Here is a 22214-nt window from a genome sequence, read left to right on the forward strand (position 1 = left end):
CTGGTTGATCTCCAAGATTGAGATGATACAAGCAAAGCCATGTGTACAACATCTGACAGAGAAAGACCACCATAAATGGTGGCAATGAGGATGATGATGATGATGATGATGGATAAATTATTATTTGTCCCACAAGCAACCAGGGCAGAAGAGTTTTCTGACTTGTACCAAAAATGTTGGACCACATCTCAAATCGGCAACAAAGGTATTTGTGAAACGTGGTGAGCCAGCGTGACCTAACCCTCCCCACCGGCCATCCATCATCTATGATCCCAGCATCTCCTTGGACCAAGCGCTCAAAAGGGCAAACATAAACCAACTCCGCTGGAAAGGAAAACAGTCCAACGTCCATGCCCAACAGAAGGTCAAGCCAGAAGATGAAGTATAAATAATTCCAAGTCCCCCCCTGCAGCGGGCAAGACGCATTCCTCGGGGTTCCACAGGGAGGACGGCATGTCCGGCTCCGAGCTGGAGGAGCGGAGCCATGGAGAGCAGGCCTGAGGAGGAGCAGAATGTAAGGTAAAACGGGAGGTAGCAAAATCACATATCCGTGGTCCTTGACACTGATCCTTGGGTTTTATTTTATTTATTTATTTTTAAATATATTTTATTGATTTTTTTTTTTTTTTTTTTTTTTTTTTTTAACAGAGAGGAAGGGAGAGGGATAGAGAGCTAGAAGTGTCGATGTGAGAGAAACATCGACCAGCTGCCTCTTGCACACCCCCTACCGGGGAAGTGCCCACAACCAATGTACATGCCCCTGACCGGAATCGAACCTGGGACCTTTCAGACCGCAGACCGACGCTCTACCACTGAGCCAAACCGGTTTTCGGCTGATCCTTGGGTTTTAAAGAAAAGACAAAAGCCAGCTTCATGAAGGTGGACATGCGGGGACATAAGACAAAGGTGCAAGAGACGGGGCAAAGCCCTGGTGTTCGCCCATTTTCTAAGTCCCAGGGAATATCACATGGGGGTTGGGGGGGGAGGGAGAGCAGCAGAATGTGTATGAATGAGCCCAGGGCTCCAGCCAGCACCGCTGGACACCAGTCCTAGTTCTGTCCTAACCAGCTGGATAGAAGGAGCAAGGCAGGGGTTCTGCCCCAAGTCCACCCTCTTTCGAGATGACACGACTGCCCTTCCTACTGAAGTTGTGAGCTTCAGAAGTCACTGGACAAGTATTTTTTCTTTATTATATTTTATTGATTTTTACAGAGTGGAAGGGAGAGGGATAGAAAGTCAGAAACATTGATGAGAGAGAAACACCCCCTACTGGGGATGTGCCCGAAACCAAGGTACACGCCCTTGACTGGAGTAGAACCTGGGACCCTTGAGTCCGCAGGCAGATGTTCTATCCACTGAGCCAAACCGACTTTGGCTGGACAAGTATTTTTAAGCACTCACTTTGCACAAAGACATCGTGGCAGCCTTGAGGGAGGTCCAAAAACAAACCACACCCAGAACCCGCTCCCCAGAGCTGATAGTCCATCAGGAGAAACAAGACAAGTGCACCAGTAGCAGGAGGAAGAGGGTGTCGTGGGCAGTATGGGAATTCCAGATTGCCTCCCGGGAGGGGCAAATGCCTGCTGGGCCCTGGGGACCCTGAACTAAAGAAGATGCTGTCCCTGTCTTTGAGGAACTGAACTCTAGGAGGGAAAACAGCCACGTAACAGATGATCCACACACAGCAGTGTGTTGAATGCCGGTACAGAAGTACCACTTGCGGGGCGGGGTCCACTTCAAGGAGGGGGCACGTTAGCTGAGGCAGCAGCCTGGGACAGTTGAGTCCCTAAAGAACCCGGACCACCTACGGCCCTGGGCAGCTGGCAGCAAGAGGCCAGGCCGAAAGGCAGGCCTGGGACCGACAGCTCTATGGAAAAGGACACACCTGAGCCAGGCCTGGTGTGAGACACATAGAGATGGGGCGCTCTGAGACCAGGTGTGAGAAACCGCCAGGTGGACTATGGCAGCAGGAGTCCAGATAACCAGTGTTGGCTCAGTGGATAGAGCATCTGCCTGCAGGCTGAGGGGTCCCGGGTTCGATTCCGATAAGGGCATGTGCCTTGGTTGTGGGCACGTTCCCAATAGGGGGTGTGCAGTAGGCAGCTGGTCTATATTTCACTCATCGATGTTTCTAATTCTCCACCTCTCTGTAAAAAAATTCAATAAAATGTTATTTTTTTAAAAAGAACCCAGAGATGCCGACTCCTTTGACCACTTAGAGGAGGAGAAAGAGCCCTAGGAAGCACCTGCGAGAAAGGAGGAGTCATCTTCCAACCCCTGGGAAGGGAAAAGGGACAAGCCCCAAGCAGATGTGAAGCTATGAAGCCACCTGGGAATTAAGTGCCTCTAAAAGGAGGATGAGAGCGCCTCCTCTAGAAAAGGAGACCGGGCCCTGACCGGTGTGGCTCAGTGGACAGAGTGTCGGCCTGTGGACTGAAGGGTCCTAGGTTCGATTCAAGTCAAGGCATGTACCTTGGTTGCTGGCACATCCCCAATGGAGGATATGCAAGAGGCAGCTGATTGATGTTTCTAACTCTCTGCCCCCTCCCTTCCTCTCTTTAAAAAAAAAGGAAGGAAGGGAGGGAGGGAGGGAGGGAGGGAGGGAGAGCCTGGGCCTAAGCGGAAGGGAATGGCCAATGGAACTTTCAGGCCAGTGGCTCCGCCCACGCCAGTGTACACCTCCCAGGTGAGGGGTTCCTCAGCCCAAGTTCTCACTGTCCCTCCCCAGGCAAGTTAGATGCAGGGGCAAGGCTGCCAGCAGGAAGCTTCCTCTCCATTTCCGGGCATCAGCGTCCAGAAAAGTGTACAAGTGTGAGCAGCCCCTCCTGTGGTTTCCATCGTCAAACCAGCCCTGCCCTTCCCCATCCCACAGGCACTTCAGCAAGAGAGGAGCCCCACGAACACCCCTTCTTTGTCCTGGACGCTGACCTTGGGCCCAGTGTCTGACCCAGAACACGTAGGAACGTGGATCTCCCAGGCAGACCTCCCAGACTCACGCACTACGGTCAGTTCTCAACGGCAGCCAGCCCTTCAGACAGCAGGGCCCCGTGCACTGCCTGTCAGGGGTCCCTGTCCCAGAGCCCAGGAGGGCCCTCCTCCCCCTCAGCACCTGCCCCACCCCCACCCCCAGGTCCCTGCCTTTCCTTCTACGGGGGCCTCACCAGGGAGGCCCAGAAAACTCATCCAACCAGTTCCCCAGGGGGAGAAGAGGAGCTTTCTCCCCCAGCTGAGAGGTTACACAGCTGGACAGGAGGGCAGTGGTCCCCAAACCCCAGAGCTCCAGAAGTGAGGGGCAATGGCACGGCCAGCTGCCCCAGAGTGGCGAGAACTGCCCCTGCCTGGTGGCGTCCGTCAAGGACAAGATAGGGTGGGGAGAATGGCCTTTCACCTGCTCCACCTGCCACTGCCTGATTTTCTAAGAACCACACTCTGTGGATTCTGGGAAAAGGGAACTCCAGGAAGAAGAGGGAGATTAACTCTGCTTTTCCCCAGTGAGTGCGTGCCTGCGTGCGGGCGCTGGGTCACTCCTGCCACGACCCACGTCTGGACGCCCAGAGACCGGAAGGCCCTCGGAAGGCCCCTAGCAGAACCTCCGCGGTCCCCTCCCAAGGTCACGGGCCTGCGGGCGCTGACGCAGCCAGGCAGGATAACAAGGACCGGCTGTCTGTCCTAGCCCTGTACCTGTGAGGGCCTGTTTCTGAGCCCCCAAAGGAGAAACCTACCTTCTGCCCCGAAGCCTGTGTCTGGCCGGGTTTCAAGGAGAAGGGGGGTGGGGGAGGGATGGGGCCCTGGAAGGCTTGGGAGCTTGGCGTTGACAGAGTCCTGGCCACACCCCACTCGCACCCCTGGCCTGGCCCCCCGCTGGGTACCTACTGCTTTCCTCAAAAGGGCTCCCATCTGGGCGGGAGGGCCGCGAGGGACCGGGAGGCAGCATTCCCCCACCGGCAGGGGAGCAGTTAACAGGCTCCAGCAGCCTGGGGAATTACAGCGCCTGCGCCTCCTGCAAAACCTCCCCCATAAACGTTCTATTCAGAACCAGTTCTGCGTGTGGGTCATACTTTCTGCATTTCTGTCATTCCTGATGCCGGGGAGGCCCCTCGCAGAGGAAACACAGCTTCCCACCGCAATGCAGCCGGCCCCGCTGGCCGGGACCCGGGCCAGGGCCAGGGCCAGGCAGGTGAGCACCACACTGCGGAGGAGGACATGCAAATACCCCCAGCAATTTAAACACTTTAAACACGGGGACACTGACTGCAGGAAGTACAGAGGGCAGCCGAACAAAGCCGGCTCATTCACCAGCACAATAATACTCCATTTATGCGGCTCCTCCCCCACCCCAGGCCCTCGAAGCCCGAGGATATTAACCCTTCCGTCTTTAACCGCAGCCCGGGCACAGGGGAGGGGCAGGGGAGCATCAGGCTTACAGATCAAGAAATTCAGACACACGGGGTTCCCAAGATGCCAGACTGTAATAATATCAACTAGTATTGTATTTGGACATCCCAGGCATCGCGCTAAACACACTCTCTATACAATCTCCTCACAGCAGCCCTGACATCCGGAGCTGCCTGCTCCCTTACCCGGGACTGGCCAGCGGGGGTCAGAGGGAAACTCACGCCCCAACACCAGGTCCCTTAGGATGGGACCGGAAGGTGCCACCCCGAAGCCCCCTTGTGGGAATGCCCTGGGGCCCTAGGAACACTTGGCTCAGAACAAGTTCCCACACTGTGAGGCCACCTTAGAAAGGGGCCAGAACGGAATCACCCAGGATGTCACCCAGATGACCCGGGACAAAGGCCAGCCATCATGCCCCCAGGAGTACCCCATCTTGAGCTGTATAAAGACTTTTGATGCTGAAACCGGTTTGGCTCAGTGGATAGAGCATCGGCCTGAGGACTCAAGGGTCTCAGGTTCGATTCCGGTCAAGGGCATATACCTTGTTTGCAGGCACATCCTCAGTAGGGGGTGGTGCAGGAGGCAGCTAATTAATGTTTCTCCCTCATCGATGATGTTTCTAGCTCTCTCTCCCTCTCCCTTCTTCTCTGAAAAAAAAAAAAAATCAATAATTTTTCTTTAAACCAAAGATCTTATGTGCATACATGTGAGCCTAACCAGTGGTCAAGGACAATAGGGGGGTGGGGGCATGAGTGGGGGGAGGTGAGGGATTGGAATGGGGGGGTTGAGGACAAATATGTGATACCTTAGTCAATAAAATAAAAATATTTTGGGGTGGGATCAGGCAGGATTATGAAACACGTCTGAGGTGATTTTTATGGATACCTTAATCAATAAAGAAATTTAAAATAAAAATAAAAAATAAAATGTTTTTAAGAAAAATAGATGACTGGGCACAAGCACAAAACCACCTTCTCCACCTGGAAGCTGTCCCAGGGGGAGCTCTCATCCGCACGGCGGCTCAGGGAGCAGCGGGCATCTTATCTTCCGTGGGAGCCCTGTCTACCTAACTCCATTACTGCCTCTTCAAAGTAAGGAGAACCAGATCCTCCTGGGCTGCTGGACCCCGTTTCCGCCCAGGGCTTCCAGCCTGCAAAAGCCTAGTCCCGATTTTGGCGGCTGTGGGAACACATGCCAGGTGAATGGTATTTTGGGGGGTTCGTACGATGGGAGGAAAAGACACCCCCAGTAGAGACACGGGGAAAGGTTTGAAAATGCGAGTCACACTGTTCACCTCCTCTCTGCTGCCTGCAGCGGCAGACCTCGGACTGAGCCGGCTTCCTGTCTGAAACAGGACGACTCACACTCACTCATGTTTGCTGTCGGTCTAACCACAGGCCAGGTGCTGAGGACAAAGCGATGAACGAGGCAAAGCCTTGCTATCACGGAATAATGCTCCAGCTGGGAAGAAGGCCACAAAGAAGAGACCAACTGCTCCATCAGCGTTCTCGCTCTGTCCTCCTGCTTCCAGAAAGGGGGCCTGGCCCTAGGGGGTCTGTCTGCCCAGGGCCAGCCCGTAGTGTGTGGGTTCATGACTTCTTTTTTTTTTTTTTTAAATATATTTTACTGATTTTTTACAGAGAGGAAGAGAGAGGGATAGAGAGTTAGAAACATCAATGAGAGAGAATCATCGATCAGTTGCCTCTCGCACACACACCCCCCACTGGGATGTGTCCGCAACCAAGGTACATGCCCCTGACCGGAATCGAACCTGGGACCCTTCAGTCCACAGGCCGTCACTCTATCCACTGAGCCAATCCGGTTTCGGCGGTTCATGACTTCTTACAGGAAAAATGTCACATGAGTCCAGGTGAATTTTATTTTATTTTTATTGATTTCAGAGAGGAAGGGAACTTCAGACTATTCCATAATGAGTACTGGGAAAATTGGCCATTCCTCTGGAAAATAAAATAAAATCAGTTCCATCTTATAAGGCTGAGTGGCTCTCACCCTTGGCTGACCATAAAAATCACCTCAGACGTGTTTCATAATCCTGCCTGGATCCCACCCCAAAGTATTTTTATTTTATTGGTCAGATCTGAGGTGAGGCATCAGTACGTTTTTTTAAAAGCTTCTCATGAGGTTTAATGTGTAACCAAGGTTGAGAACTCGTGTCATATTAAAAAATAAACAGCTGGTGTGGCTCAGTTGGTTGTCGCCCCATCCACCAAAAGGTTTCCACCAGGTTCAATTCCTGGTCGGGCACACACCCAGGTTGTGGGTTTGATCCCAGTCAAGATGCATGCAGGAGGCAGCCAATCAAGGTCTCTCTCTCTTTTCCTCTAAAAAATAAATAAATAAATAAATAAAAACATATATGTCCACACACATGCATTCCAGGTGAATTTAGAATCTAAGTGTGGGCCCGGTCCTGTGGCTCAGTTGGTTGAGGTCATTGTTCCATGCACCTGGAGGTCACAGGTTCAATTCCTGGTCAGGGAGCTCGAACCCCAATAGGGGGCGTGCAGGAGTCAGCCCATCAATGTTCTCATAGATGTTTCTATCTCTATCCTTCTCCCTTTCTCTCTCTCAAGTCAATAAAAACATTTTTAAAATTTAAGTATAGGAAGCAAAACTTAAATTTATAAAACAGAACATTAAAATATAGATTTATAAATTCAGAGTAGAAACGAAAAAAACTTTTTTAAATATATTTTTTATTGATTTTGTACAGAGAGGAAGGGAGAGAGATAGAGAGTTAGAAACATCGATGAGAGAGAGTCATCGATCAGCTGCCTCTTGCACACCCCCTACTGGGGATATGCCCGCAACCAAGGTACATGCCCTTGACCGGAATCGAACCTGGTACCCTTCAGTCCCCAAGCCGACGCTCTATCCATTGAGCCAAACCGATCTCGGTGAAAAAAACATTTTTTAAAAATTAAAGAGGGCTGCCGAAACCGGTTTGGCTCAATGGATAGAGCGTCAGCCTGCAGACTGAGAGGTCCCAGGTTCGATTCCGGTTAAGGGCATGTACCTTGGCTTTGGGCACTTCTCCAGAAGGGGGTGTGCAAGAGGCAGCTGATCGATGATTCTCTCTCATCGATGTTTCTAACTCTCTATCCCTCTCTCTTTCTCTCTGTAAAAAATCAATAAAATATATATTTTTTTAAATATCAAAGAGGGCTTAGAGGGGATAAGTGGTGATGGAAAAAATAAAACAAAAAATATTTTTAAATCAGGGTAGGATTTCTTTCTTTCTTTCTTTCTTTCTTTTTTAAAGAGTAGGACTTCTTTAACAAGAAGCAGAAAGTACAAACAAAAATTAGTAAATCTGACATTAAAATTAAAGCTTCCAAAAAAAAATTAAAGCTTCCCTATGAAAAATGACATTAATAAAATTAAGACAATCCAGAGCTATATTTAATAAATATGATCAGCAAGCAAGATAATTATTTAACATGTATTTTTTAACTCCTAAAAATCAGTAAGAAAAAGATGATGGCAATTAAAAGTGTAAAAGCACACAAGAACCTCTAACAGGTTGCAGGGTGCAGACATGGTGAGCTAGGAGACAGGGCTGGGAAATTTTTCTCTGTATTCCATTTGAGGGTTTGAATCACATGAATATATTAACTGGTTTAAAAAAAATTTTCTTTAATATGAAGTGCAACATTCACAGAATAAAAAACATGCTTGGACAATAAACAGGAAAAGTGACCATCCCTTCCTGTAATCAAAGTGCTAACCTTAAAAACCAATTTATAAGATAATTTAAAAATACCATTTCATGTCTACTAGGGTAAAAGATGCAATCGAGATGTTAGTGAAATAGGAGCGCTCATCTTCCTGGTAAGAATATAAATTGGTTAGGAATCATGTGGGGGCAGTATTTGGTCAGCAGTGTCTTAAAAAGCACAACTTTGACCCAGTAATCCCACTGCTGATACACACAGCCGAGAAGGAAGGCAGTCCCGTGAATGTCCAATCCAGTATTCTTTATAGTGCTGCGAAGATGGAAACCACCTAAAGTCCACTAACAAGGCAACTGTGATGTACTTATACAACACATACCAACAGATACAGTTAGATGAATAACCTAGATTTAAATATATCAACACGGGTAAATCCAGAAATAAATCCAGAAAATGCAAGTTCAAGAAGAACGCATTCAACAGGGTACAGATCAAATTTCAAGCAACACAGTATATGAATTCCTTACAGATTACAGTAAACAGTATAAAAACATGCATAGGAATGATAAACACCATATTCAGGAAAATGCCATTTCTGGGGAGGGAGGGAAGAGAAGGGGACTAGGGAGAAAAACAAAGGGAGCTTCAAATGTATGTCACATTCTATCTCGATAAACGAGAGAAGCAGACATGATAAAATTACCATTTGCCAGATTTGGATGGTGTAGGGGTTCCCATACAGGGCAGCTCCCACCACCCTGGATACCGCCTAGAACAGTGGTCAGCAAACTGTGGCTCTCGAGCCACATGTGGCTCTTTGGCCCCTTGAACGTGGCTCTTCCACAAAATACCACGGCCTGGGCGAGTCTATTTTGAAGAAGTGGCGTTAGAAGAGGTTTAAGTTTAAAAAAATTTGGCTCTCCAAAGAAATTTCAATCGCTGTACTGTTGCTATTTGGCTCTGTTGACTAATGAGTTTGCTGACCGCTGGGCTGGAATATCCAGCGCCAACACTGCACAGCACAGCATCTTTCAGCAGCACCCAGAACCGAAACAAAGGGACAGCGCTCCTGATGGGCAGGCAGAGGCCTGGGGTTTTTGAAACTGAAGCTCCTCCCTGTCCTCCTCTGGCCTCAGGAAGGGCTGTGACACCCAGGCAGGTGCTTCGGGTGTAAGTGTACTGGAAACATTCTTGTTTTCACCCAGGCAAGTGCCCTTTAGGGGAACTGGCAGTCTGCCTGGGGAGAGCTGAGTTAAGGTGGACTCTTCCTGGCTCTACTGTTAACACTGTAAAACCCTGACTCGCTGCAGGAGAGCTGTCCAAAAGGCCACATTTTTAAGGAAGTCAGGAGTTTCAAAAGACTAGGGTCCTAAAGCTAAGAGCATGCACTGAAGAGTCCTCTCAGAAGTTCAGTGCATCCCCAAGTCCTGGCTGAGTGAACCTTCCGAGTTTCCTTATCTGTGGAGGGGGTAACACCACTCATTTCACCTTGTGAAAGGATTGGTGATAGTATTACCTAAGTATCAACATTTTGTGTGTGTGTGTTAATCCTCACCCAAGAGAGTATGGAAAGGAGAGGGAGAGGCAAAGAGAAAGAAACGTCTGTGAGAGGGACACATTGCTTGGTTGCCTCCCACATGTGCCCTGACCGGAGCTGGGGATGGAGCCTGCAACCATGGTGTATGCCCTTGACCAGGAATCGAACTTTAGTCTGCTGGCAGATGCTCTAACCACTAAACCAAATCAGCTAGGGCTCAATTTTTTTTTAAAAGATATTTTTATTGACTTCAGAGAGGAAGGGACTTCAGAGAGATAGAAAAACATGTGCTCGCTTCGGCAGCACATATATAGAGAAATAGAAAAACATCAATGATGAGAGAGAATCATTGATTGGCTGCCTCCTACACACCCCACAACCCAGGCATGTCCCCCTTGATTGGACTCAAACCCGGGACCTTTCAGTCTGCAGGCTGATGCTCTCTCTATCCACAGAGCCACAACGGCTAGGGCTCAACTTTTTTTAAATATTTTTTTTTATTGATTTCAGAGAAGAAGGATGAAGAGAAAGAAAAACATCAATAATGAGAGAGAATCCTTGATCAGCTTTCTCCTGCATGTCCCCTACAGGGGACTGAGCCTAAAACCCAGCACATGTGCAGGAATCGAACCTTGACTTCCTGGTTCATAGGTCGATGCTCAACCACTGAGCCACACAGGCCAGGCAATATAAACATTTTTTTAAAATTTTAATCAATCTGATTGGGAATCTTTTAAAAATATGCACTCCACCTCCTTCCTAAACAGGACCGAGGAATATAAATTTAACCTCTTCTTGATGACTCCAGGTCACAATTACCAGAAAAGCATAAATTACCTTTCTTTTTTTAATAAACTTTAAAAAAAAATTTTAATTTATTGGGTGACACTGGTTAATAAGATTATATAGGTTTCTAGTGCACATGACACACGATCTGTACATTGCATTGTGTGCCCACCACCCAAAGTCCAATCATCTTCCATCACCAGGTATTTGGCCCCCTTTACCCTTCACTACTCCCTCACCCTCGTCCCCTCTGGTAACCTCCATACTGTTGTCTGTGTCCGAGTTTCAGTTTTATATCTCACAGGTGAGTGAAATCCTATGGTTCTTAGCCTTTTCTGACTGACTTATTTCACTTATCGTGATACTCTCCAGGTCGACCCACGCCGTTGCATCAATTATCAGAACAAGGATTTCCCACAAGGCCCAGAAGCGCCAAGCCATTCCTCCTAAATAGATGACTCCCGACTCGTACATGGGGACTGCCTTCTTATAGCCTTTGGTCTCTGCCCACACCTCCTATCAACTCTTAGTGGCACTGTGGCCATTTTTCCTCTCAATGCCAGTCTCTTTACACTCTTCTTTGCTGCTTCCTTGCAGTTGTGGGCTTGGAAACAGGAGGACACAGCTTAGATATAAAAGTTAAACAGGGTCTGCAGGGGCTGATGTGGGAAGAAAGGTAGTAACTTGAGTCCTGGCTGACCTGAGACCTAACAATTTGGCTTTATGCGGATAAGTATGGCTGCTGGGTGGCCAAGTCCTGGATGAGGTAGGAGAGACGTTATGCGATTCTATGGGACATATTATGGGATGAACCATATTCAAGACTGTACGCACACCCTGCAGTCCGCTTGGGGGCAAAATGCAGCAGGAGTGGGAGGACCGGTCCCCTTTCACTTTTCCAGGCTGACCACAGGCTTCCTTCTTAGAATCTCATATCCTGGGCACTTTCAGACAGGAACAGAACACGTGCGAGGAGTGTGAAAATGCCTTTCACCACACAGTAGGGTTTTAGTTATTCGACAAACTACCTATTGGAACCCAGCAAGCACAGGGGATGTAGCAATGTGCAGGATGCACAGAGGCTGCTTGCATACTGGTTCCCTTTTCCTTTCAACAAACACTTGCCATCTCTTGCTCAAGAACCTCTGATTCACACACACACACACACACACACACACGCACGGGTCTCAAAGCCTCGTAGTACCTGCGGAGCCCATCTCTCCTCTTGGGGTACTATTACCACAGTAAAACTGACTCCCTCCTCTTACATCCGCTCACTCTTCACCAGACCCCAACAATAAACAAAGCCAACCAACCTCAAACTTTCCCAAAAGCTCCCCGCACAGCCACCATCGCGTCCTATGTTCAGCCCCAGTCAGCTCAGCAGGGAACAGAAAGCCCAGAAAACCCATTTCTTGAGCTTAAACCAAAGCTCCCTCCCCAGGGGCCAGCAAAAGGGCTACAAAAGCCCCTCTCCCCCTTAGCTTGCATTTCCAGATAGCAACAGCCCACAGGGGCTGGGCTACACACACACACACACACACACACACACACACACACGCCTTCTTCCCCCTAATTTCCTGGACCAAAAGTGGGCACAGTTGAGCCCACTATGCCCCGATTCCTCAGGGCAGGACCCCAGGGCAAGCTCAGCTGCCCGGATTCCTTTCCACTGTTCTGCAGGCCGTGTGGGAACAAAGATGAGTCAAGCAGCGTTCCTGCCCACAGAGAGCTTCACCAAAATAAGGCGAACACAGCAGAGACCGGTTGCCAAGACCAGCCTTTATCCAGACAGCTAACCCCCGGAGAGGCAGCCGGCGTCTCCACGCGCACCCCATTTCCATCACAGGTTAACTGACCCGCCCAGGTTTCTCTCTCCAGCGACAAAACTGTCTGGGGCAGTTCAGGGCCCTCTTTGCAACTTCCTCTGAGGCCAGATCGTATCTAGCTTCAGCTGGTCTCCAGGCACAAGTTCCCTCGCCGCAGGGCCAGCCCGGCTGGCCTGGGAGCGCAGAGGGCTCTCCCGGGGAGTGGTCTGGCCAGTGACCATTTCCTCGGGCCCCACCCTCCACCGCCCGGCTTCCGGAGCCGCAGGGCCCCCAGGAAACCGCTCACCGCAGCCCGTGACAGCTGTCTTTTCGACGGGCCCCTCCCTTCGAGGTCCTGGTCTCAGCTGGGAGGGAAAGAGCCTCCTGGGGTTGGGTCGAAGCCCGGCAGCTCTGAGCAGTCAGGGGGCAGGTAAACCCCAAGATCTCATAGAGCGTCTGTCCATTCCGTGACTCTACCTTCTGGCCCCTGTGGATCCTTCTTATAACTTTTCGGGGCTGCCTCTGAGCCTCCATCCCAATCCTCCAGCCACCTCCACAGGCTCCCTAGAACAGCTCCGCCCACCCTCTGCCCAGCCCTCCCTCACTTCCCCACCCTTCCATCCCAACCCCTAGCCAGCAAACTTATCTACAAAACGGCCGGAGGGGCCGAGCCATTCCAGCCTGAGGCCCAGTGGAGAGGCCAGAGATTAAGGTGTGAATCATCCCGGCTGGTGGAAAACGAGAATTCCAGAGCAAGAGAGGATCAGGGCTGCCCCCAGCCCAGCCACCACCAGGGCAAGCAGCATTCTCCTTCCCGCCACACATCTTCAACGACCCAGAACCTCAGGTCCTGCAGAAACGAACTAGGATTTCTATTTTCACCTCCCTCGAATTCCCCATTCCCACCGAATAACTGAAATAAAAAGAAACCTTCTTGAGAAATAACAAGACTATCCTTCACTGAACACCTGTACTGGCTTTTGCGAAGCACTTAGCACACATCATCTCATTGTTCATTCTCACAAGACCGTACGTGGTACGTGCGATGACTAACTCCGTTTTACCGGTGAGAAACGCGGGCACAAAGGAGCTCAGCACCTCAGGGCTAACAGGCCGCCTCGCAGGGATCTGAACCCAGGTGCGCCCAAGTTCGCAGAGGGCTGCAGGGAGGTTTCAAGAAAAGGAAAATCGGAGATGGAGGGAAATACCGCCTCAGGCATTCTCTCAAACGTCCGCTCCCTCCAGCTGCTGCCCAGACCACTCCATCTTAGACATCCTCTAAAACTCACAACCGCCAATCCGATCTCGTCCTTCTACTTATCTCTAAAATGCTTCTTTTTTTTTTTTTAATCCTCACCCAAGGATATGTTTTCGTTGATTTTAGAGAGAAGGGAAAGGGGAAGAAGAGAAACACTGATGTAAGAGAGGAGCATCAACTGGTTGCCTCCCTTACACGCAGCTGCCCCGCCTGATGACGGCCACTCCTTCCCCCCTCCCCCCGCCCCCCACAAAAAGCCTTCTGTACACAGGACTACTGAGCCAGGCTACAATGCTTTCTAGTTCAATCATTGGCCTTGCTCATTGTCAGCTTCCCCCACTACAAGTCCACTGCACAGGTCAATGGCAGTTGTGTATTGATATTTTGTTCACCGCTGCGTTTCCTGCGTCTAGCATTCGCATGTAATAGGTGCCAAATAAATAACGAGTGTGTGAATGCACAAATGCTTTAAAACAGAACTAAGAGACATGAGTATGGAAGAAAAAGAGAGCGATCCAACTATTCACGGGGAGAAAGGGGATGAGAAAAGATAGCGGGAGAATCTGGCCAGGGGCCAGCTGGGGGCCCCAAGAGGAGCCTCACAGGAGGAAACAAGGGTCTGCCAGGCCCTCCAGGAGAGGCTTCCTGCCGCCCGAGTGAGTTCCAGCGGCCAGGCCCCAGCCTGAGGGCTTCTGCCGGGGAGGGCGGGCCTGGAACAAAGGCCTGCGGGCCTGCAGCTGGCCGGAGAGGGGGGGCAGAGCAGCCATCGGGGCCAGAGGGGCAGCCTGGGATGGGGGGAGGGGGGCAAACGAGGAGCCCAAAACAGCCCTCGGTGCCGCAGGAAAGGCAACGCATTCCCAAAGCCAGAGTCCTCGGCACCCCCGGCATCCACCCCGAACACAACAGCAAACAGCTAGATGGCTCCACAGTTAGCCCTTCCAGGTCAGCTCCAGCCTAGGCTTGTAGCAACACTCCGGGCCTGGAGCCAGAGCCTTCCCAAGGTTCCGAGTGGGGAGGGAGGGGCCAGCCCAGTCCTTTCCCCTCCAACCCTGGTCAGCTCCCAGGCCATGGCCTTTGGCCTCCTCCAGTGTAAACAGTGACCCAGAGATTTGGTGAAGCAAATGTTTGCTCTGGAGCTGAGATACTACCGGCCAGCGGTGCAAACTTCCACCGTTGGCTTCTGGGGTCTACCCTTCCGTGCGGCACATGTGGGCCCACCCCAGGAAATCCTAAGGCTCTGGAGAGGGCCCCTCTCAGGCACAGCGGAGCCCTTACTTTGTACAGGAATGTATGGAGCACTCTCCACATTCGTGGCTTCACCGGAGTCTACCTCACCCCAGCCTCTATAAGGAAGAGCAGGCACGCACCCCATGTGGAAACTGAGTCAAAAAAAAGACAAGTGACTTGCCCAAGTCATGTTGGGGGGGAAAGCACGATTAGCCAGAGTGAGCGAACCTGAGTGCAGGCTCAAATCACCTTCCATCTCTGAGCTCTGCTGTCTTCACGTAAATGCCACTGGTCGTCAAACTCATTAGTCAGCAGAGCCAAATATCAACAGTACAATGATTTAATTTCTTTGGAGAGCCAAATTTTTTAAACTTAAACTTCTTCTAACACCACTTCTTCAAAATAGACTCACTCAGGCCGTGGTATTTTGTGGAAGAGCCACACTCAAGGGGCCAAAGAGCCGCATGTGGCTCTCGAGCCACAGTTTGCCAATCACTGGAATAGGCAAATCAGAGATGCCTTCCAGCCCAAGAGACTATTAGTCTTTGATGGGATGCGGTAGAGACGGGACTAAAAGTCGGACAGAATCCTCTGCTGGACTCCCAGGCTGGAGCTCCTAGAGCTCTTTCCATCCTCCTGCTAGACCACGTCGTCTGTTTTCTTTTTTCCTTAGCTAAGAATTCCTGCGTGGGGCTCTGGAGGTGGGTGTGGGTGTGTGTGGGGGGGGGGGGTGAGAGAGAGAGACAGACAGACACCGACCTATGCCACTTCTAATGAAAGGCAGTAGAAAGGCTCCCAAGCTCTTACACAAACCCCTCCCTCTGCTTCTTGGTTTGCCCCATACCCAGAACCAGATACCCAGGGAGCCGGAGGATTGTCCAATTCTCTCGGAAAAGGGGGGGCGGGGGGGAGGTAGAATAGGGTTATCAGCAGCTGTGGGAGGAGATGTGGTGTCCCAGGACGGCAGGGAAGGGGTGAAGAACAGAGGGACGGGGTACACCTTCCTCTGGTTCTTACTCCCTAGGTTTTCTGCTAGGAAAGGAGGAGATGAGGTACCCCCAGCTAAGTCCCTCAGCAGTCCACTCCCAGCCCAGCCGAGGAGGGGCTGGAAAGACACCGCCCTCAAGGGAGGCAAGTGATCTGCTCAGCAGGAAGCCCACGGAGGCTGTCACCTCTCTCCCTGCTTATTATTTCTTGAGCAAGGTCAGTGTGACTGGGCTGCGTGCAGAGGCAGGGATGGTGGGACTCTGGGCATCTGTAGGGTGCTGCGGTCTGGGTCCCCTCCTGGGGAGCCCCCAGAGCAGGGGACAGGCCCCTTCACCCGCCAACAGTTTAGAGTGACCTCAGAGATGAAACTCCAACCACTGCCCGTCACATCGTCACACACACACACACACACCCAGGCCACACCTCTCCAGCCTCCCACCCTTCGAATCCCCACTCCGTTCTTCCTTTTGTTTTCAAAAAGCAGCTCCACAGAGTAATCGCAGCTCCTTAAACATGTTGGAGTCTGCACGCCTTATCCCAGCTTCCCAACCCAAGGGCTGCTGCGAACGCGGAGCAAATGAGCCAAACCGATTCCTGGGGTGGGCGAGGTCGCGGTGGACGGTGATTTCCGCTCCCGAGCACCCCACTCCTGGCACCCGCTCTAACCCGTTCCAGGAGCCGGCGCCGTGTGGCACCATCCGGACCCGGCTGCCGGCGCCTCCCGGGCTCCCGGGACCAGAGGCTCCGCTCCGGTCCTTCCCGGGAGCGTGCGCCCCGCCGGCCCGCCGTCCGGGGCGAGGACCACACCGCGGGCGACCGAGCGCGCAGGGGGCGCGGAGAGGGGCGCAGCCTCGCGGGCTCCCCGGGTTTTCGGCGGAGCCTCTCGAGCCCCCCCACCCCCGGCGCGTTCGCTCCTTTTGTTTCCGGGGTGGGGGGGCTGGAGGACGGGAAACGTCTCCTTGCAAGAGCCTCCCGCGCTCCAGCCCGGAGCCGGGAGCGGGAGGGTCGCCCCGGGAAGAGCCAAGGCAGCCCGGGGCCTCCCGATGCCCACCGAGTCCGGGTCCGCGTCCTCCCCCGCGCGGGGCTGGGCGGGCGGGGGGAGCTCGCGGGGACCCCGGGCACCGCTCCTGCACCGGCGGCACCGGCGGAGGAGGGAGAGGGGGCAGCCGGAGGGCACTCACCGAGCGGCGGCCGTCCGCGGGTCCCGCACGCCCGGTGCGCGAGGCGGCTGCCCAGGCGGCAGCGGCGGCGACGCGGGCGCGAGTTTGAAAGGCGCAGGCGGAAGGGGCCGAGGCTGCCGGCCGCGCCGCCCACTCCACCCGCGGCCCCGGGACTCCGCCGCGGCTCCCAGCGCCCGGCAGGCAGGAAGTCGGGGCCGGGCGGGCTGCGGCGGGAGGGAGGGGAGAGGGAAAGAGGGCGGAGGGAGGGGCGGCCAGGAATGTTCCCAGTGGGTGGAGACTCGGCCGCTGCGGGAAGCCGGCCCTCGGCGGCGCGGCGGGGGCCCGGGAGACTTGGAGCCGGGGGTGGGGGCTGCGGGGGGGTCCGGGGAGCCCCGCCGGCAGGTGGGCGGACGGCGGCCCCGCCACGTCCAGCGCGCAGGCCGCTCCCGTGCAGCCTCGATGCGCCCAGATTCGAACGCGCACGTGGTGGGGTCACCCCGGTGTCACATTCCTGATGGCACCGCCTCCCGATGGGCCCCGGACCGCCCAGACGTCCCTCCGTTGCACGCACAGGAAAAGGGGCTTCCGGTGGGGGTCCGATCTGGGTGGGGGGGGGGGATCCTGAACCCCCACCAGAGCCGGTCAGATCGACCCCTCTGAGGCAGAAAGGCACGACTTGAATTCTTCACTGAAACTAGGTTCCCGTGACCCTTTTCCTGGTGCAAATCCGAGCCTGCGAGAAGCTGGCGGGAGACGAAGCCGATTTCTGGGTCCTTCGAGAGACGGGGGTGGAGAGGGGAGATGCAGAACCTACGGCAGTAGAGGACCCATTTGTGAAAAACCAAGGCGGATCCTCTGTGTGTCTGTGTGTAATCAGTAATCACACAGGCATGGGAAGATACACACCGGACAGGGGGTAGGGGACAGGGGCAGGCTGGGTTTGGAGCAAGAGCGTGCATTTAAAAACCCGAACTAATGCAGCAATAAAGGTCCCCGATAAAAGGATGAAAGATGCTGTCCCAGCCCCGGCTAGAGGGAGAAGCCCAGGTGGGAGCCTGGAAGAGGTCCTTCATACAGGTTAAGCGTCCAAGCCAGTTCCAAAGGAGGAGGGAAGGGACGCTGGTGTCAGAACCACTGGGTGCATTTCATATCCGGGTGCAGACAAGTGTGCATAGTAAACGGTGCTTGGAGAATTCTTAAAAGCAAAACAAGCCCCCCCCCCCAAAAAAATTTTTAAATTTAAAAAAGCTGCTCCAGGTAAAAGCAAGCTCCAGCAGATTTGCTGGGAGGGGCGGGGCGGCCGGGGAGGAAATGGCTTTCAGGTGACTTTGAAACAGGATCCGGACGGAGGTGAGGGAAGGCGGCGGGGCCCCGGCTGCGGGGGAGGAGGCTGCGCCGGCCTCGCGGCCGGGGACGCGGACCCACATTCCTCAGGGAGGAGGGTCTGCGCCGCCCCGCGGAGCCCCGCGGAGCCCAGCACCGGCCACTGGGAAGGTGAAAGTCGAGAATGTGGAAGGGGACTCGGAGGTAAACAGCCGCCGCGGCTCGACCAGATGCAGCCGGCCAGGCTCCGGGCTGGAGGACAATTTGAGGAGGCCCGGTCCATCCTCAGGCCTCCGCTTTCTTTGATCCCGCTTTCTTTTCTCTGATCACCGGGATCCCACTAGTACCTTCCTGCCCACCTGGTATTCCAGCTTCCTGAGAATTAGTTGTGATTCAACTAATCCTTGAGCGCGCACCCCTAACTCCTCCACCGGGGCGGGAAATAGTGTTAATGACTGTGACAATAATTCATTTAGCGTATGCTTACCGTTTGTAGGTACTATGCGGTTTACGTTATCTCCCACCGTCCTCACAGCCGCCTAGGTAGCCAGTAACTTATCTTTGTGCCCATTTTACAGATTGGATAACTGAGGATGGGAGGGTTCTAGCCAACTTGGCCAAGATTGTGTAACCAACAAAAGGAGTGCAAGACAAAATCCCAGGTAGGCCCACGTTGAGTGCTTCCTATGTGCTAGCCATTATTCTAAGCCCTTGAAACCAACAGTTGCAGTCATAAAGAAAAAGAACTGAGAAGCCAAGGTCGGTGATACACCTGGGATGCATAATGGGACCACTGCTCTTCACCACCATGTAGTCTTTCTTTTTTCTTTTTTTAATATATTTTATTGAGTTTTTAGAGAGAGGGATAGAGAGTTAGAAACATCAATGAGAGAGAAACATTGATCAGCCGCCTCCTGCACACCTCCTACTGGGGATGTGCCCGCAACCAAGTTACATCAAGTTACATGCCCTTGACCGGAATCGAACCTGGGACCTTTCAGTCCACAGGCAGCCGCTCTGTCCACTGAGCCAAACCGGTTTTGGCTAGGTTTATATATATATATATATATATATATATATATATATATATATATATATATACACACACACATATATATATATATATATATATATATATATATATATATTTTTTTTTTTTTTTGTACAGAGAGGAAGGGAGAAAGTTAGAAACACCGATGAGTCATCAATCAGCTGCCTCTTGCACACCCCCTACTGGGGATATGCCTGCAACCAAGGTAAATGCCCTTGACCAGAATCGAACCTGGGACCTTTCATTCTACAGGCCGCTGCTCTATCCACTGCGCCAAACCGGTTTGGCCTAGTTTTTCTTTTTGATACTTATTATATTCAATTCAGCATTTGATTATAATGTCTTACATTGTTTCTAGTAGTAGTACACACACACACACACACACACACACACACACACACGGTTTATTTCCAAAAAAGGGTGTCATGTCTCCTTGCAGACGCACTCAGTAAAGTAATGCTGAATCAGATGAAATAACCCGAACTTTTTGGGAGAAATCTCCAATCTCACCTCTAAGAATAAAAACCTGAGTCTGGGCCCAGGAGCTCTGGGCTGCAGCTCCTCTATCCACAACTCACAGCCCCTCCTTCCTGCCCCTGTCCATTCTTGCTTTAGTAGCTTCACTCTCCCTGCTATTAAATCATTTATTGTTATAATAATACCTTGTGCCTCCGAAATGTCTTTTAAGATCTCAGTGTTCTAACAAATACAGATTAAGTCATCTTCACAGTGCCCCCGCTGACATGGGGAGACAGAGGTATGTCCCCCACTTTATGGGCGAGAAAAAACGAAGACAACATAGAGTAGAAATGACTCACCATGGAGATCAATGGCGTGGTTTCTTCTCTGGGCCCGTCCCCTCCTCCTTCCAAACTCTAGGCTGCCAACATTTGCATCAAAATTTCAAATTCCAGAGACAAAGGCCATTGAGTTTTCACAATAAAGGACATTTGCAAACTGTCATTTCAGCTGCTCTATTGTGGTAGACCTCAGGAGTGGGAGGGGTGTAAACACTGCGAAGGTCCCCGGGGACTCTGTGCATCCAGCCCTGAGAAGGCGCCTCCGCTGGCCCGGATGGGGAGCCGAAGGCCCACACTTGGAGATTTCCTGTCAAAGGTGACTTAGCAATGTTTCTCAAAGTGTGAGCCACAAGTAACAGAATCAAACATCATCAGCATTTACCACATGTATGCCTCAAAGGACATATCAGGATGGCAAAGAATGGGAAAAAGTTTTTGCAAATCAAATATTCTGAATAAAGTCTCTTATATCTAATAAGAGACTTTATTCAGAATATGTCAAGAATTCCTACAACCTCACCCTAGCTGGTTTGGATCAGTGGATAGAGTGTCGGCCTGTGGACTGAAGGGTCCCAGGTTCCATTCCGGTCAAGGGCATGTACCTTGGTTGTGGGCACATCCCCAGTGGGGGGTGTGCAGGAGGAAGCTGATAGATGTTTTTCTCTCATTGATGTTTCTAACTCTCTATCCCTCTCCCTCTCTGTAAAAAGACAAATATATATATATATATATTTTTTTTTTAAAGGAATTCCTACAACTCAATAATAAAAAGGCAAATAACCCAATTTAAAAATGGGCAAAGGATCTAAATAGACATTTCTCCAAAGAAGATATACAAATGGCCAATAAGTATGTGAAAACATGTTCAGCATCATTAGCCTCTACGAAAATGCATACTTAAAAAACAACAACAATGAAATATCACTTTAAATCCCTTAGGGTGGCTAAAATAAAAAACAATAATAAAGGTTAATGAGAATGTGAGGAAATTAGAACTCTCATACACTAATGGTGAATGAACTTTGGAAAACAGTTCCTGAAAAGGTTAAACGTAGAGTTGCCACACAACCCAGCAATTTCACTCCTAGATATCTGCACAAGAAAAATGAAAACATCTGTCCAGGCTCTAGCCGGTTTGGATCAGTAGGTAGAGCATTAGCCTAAGGACTGAAGGGTCCCAGGTTCGATTCCAGTCAAGGGCATATGCCAGAGTTGCAGGCTCAATCCCCAGTTGGGGGCGTGCAGGAAGCAGCTGATCAGTGATTCTCTCTCATCATTGATGTTTCTATCGCTCCTTCCTTCCTCTCTAAAATCAATAAAAATATATTAAAAGAAGAAAAATAAAGCACCTGCCCACAGAAAACCTTGCACATGAATGTTCATAGTAACATTATTCATAATAGCCAAAAGGTAGAAACATGACAAATGTCCATAAGCTGATACACAGAACGTATATCCATACAATGGAATATCATTCAGTCACGAGAGGAGTGAAGTTCTCATTCCTACTACAACATAGGTGAGCTTTAAAGAGATGATGCTAAGTGAAAGGCTGCACATGTATGATCCCATTTATGAACTGTCCAAAATAGGCACAAAAAAAAAAAAAAAAAAAAAAAAGATCAGAGCTGGGGAGTTTAAAGGAAAAGGGAATGACTGCTAACAGGTTTGGGATTTCTTTTAGGAGTAATACAATACTAAAAATATTTACTATGCTAATGGATGAATTGTGTGCTATGTGAAATATATCTCAATAAATCTGTTATTTTTTTTAAAGTGTGGCTCAGTTGATTGGAGCATCATCCCATACACGAAAAGGTTAAGGGTCCAATTCCCGGTCAGAGCACATACCCAGGTTTCGGGTTTGATGCCCCATTGGGGCACCTGTAGGAGGCAACTGATGGACGTTTCTCTCACACCTATGTTTTTCTCTCTCTCATTCTCTCTCTCCCTTCCTCTAAAATATATATATATATATATATATCAATTTTTTTAAAAGGGTTATTTCTTTAAAAAAGTAAAAATGTGTGGGTCACTCCCACCTGTTCCAGAGTTACCCAGGCTACTTGTAATCGGAATCCTATTAGGACCCAAGCCTGCATTTCCCCAGAGCATGCTGAATGAAGTTCAATGTAATGTATGCCTTACAAGACCTTGATTCAGAGCCTTGTGGCCCCCGGGGTTCCT

General features: G+C 51.0%; 1 protein-coding gene and 1 long non-coding RNA gene across 9 annotated transcripts in view; one reads left to right on the forward strand and one right to left on the reverse strand.

The window, feature by feature from the left end:
• PLEKHG3 (pleckstrin homology and RhoGEF domain containing G3) overlaps positions 1-17004 on the reverse strand; it is a 41794-nt gene extending 24790 nt beyond the window's left edge. For all 8 annotated transcript variants that reach the window (XM_045579798.1, XM_036434286.2, XM_036434274.2 and 5 more), the window contains exon 1: positions 16875-17004. The gene's annotated coding sequence lies outside the window, so the exon portion shown is untranslated. The remainder of the gene's footprint in view (positions 1-16874) is intronic.
• Positions 17005-17893: 889 nt separating this feature from the next.
• LOC123652107 lies at positions 17894-19888 on the forward strand. The gene is made up of 2 exons (XR_006741209.1): positions 17894-18838; positions 19667-19888. It is a non-coding gene; the product is annotated as an uncharacterized LOC123652107 (long non-coding RNA).
• Positions 19889-22214: the final 2326 nt, after the last annotated feature.

Source organism: Pipistrellus kuhlii, unplaced genomic scaffold (genome assembly GCF_014108245.1).
Source record: "Pipistrellus kuhlii isolate mPipKuh1 unplaced genomic scaffold, mPipKuh1.p scaffold_m20_p_1, whole genome shotgun sequence".
NCBI lineage: Eukaryota > Metazoa > Chordata > Mammalia > Chiroptera > Vespertilionidae > Pipistrellus > Pipistrellus kuhlii.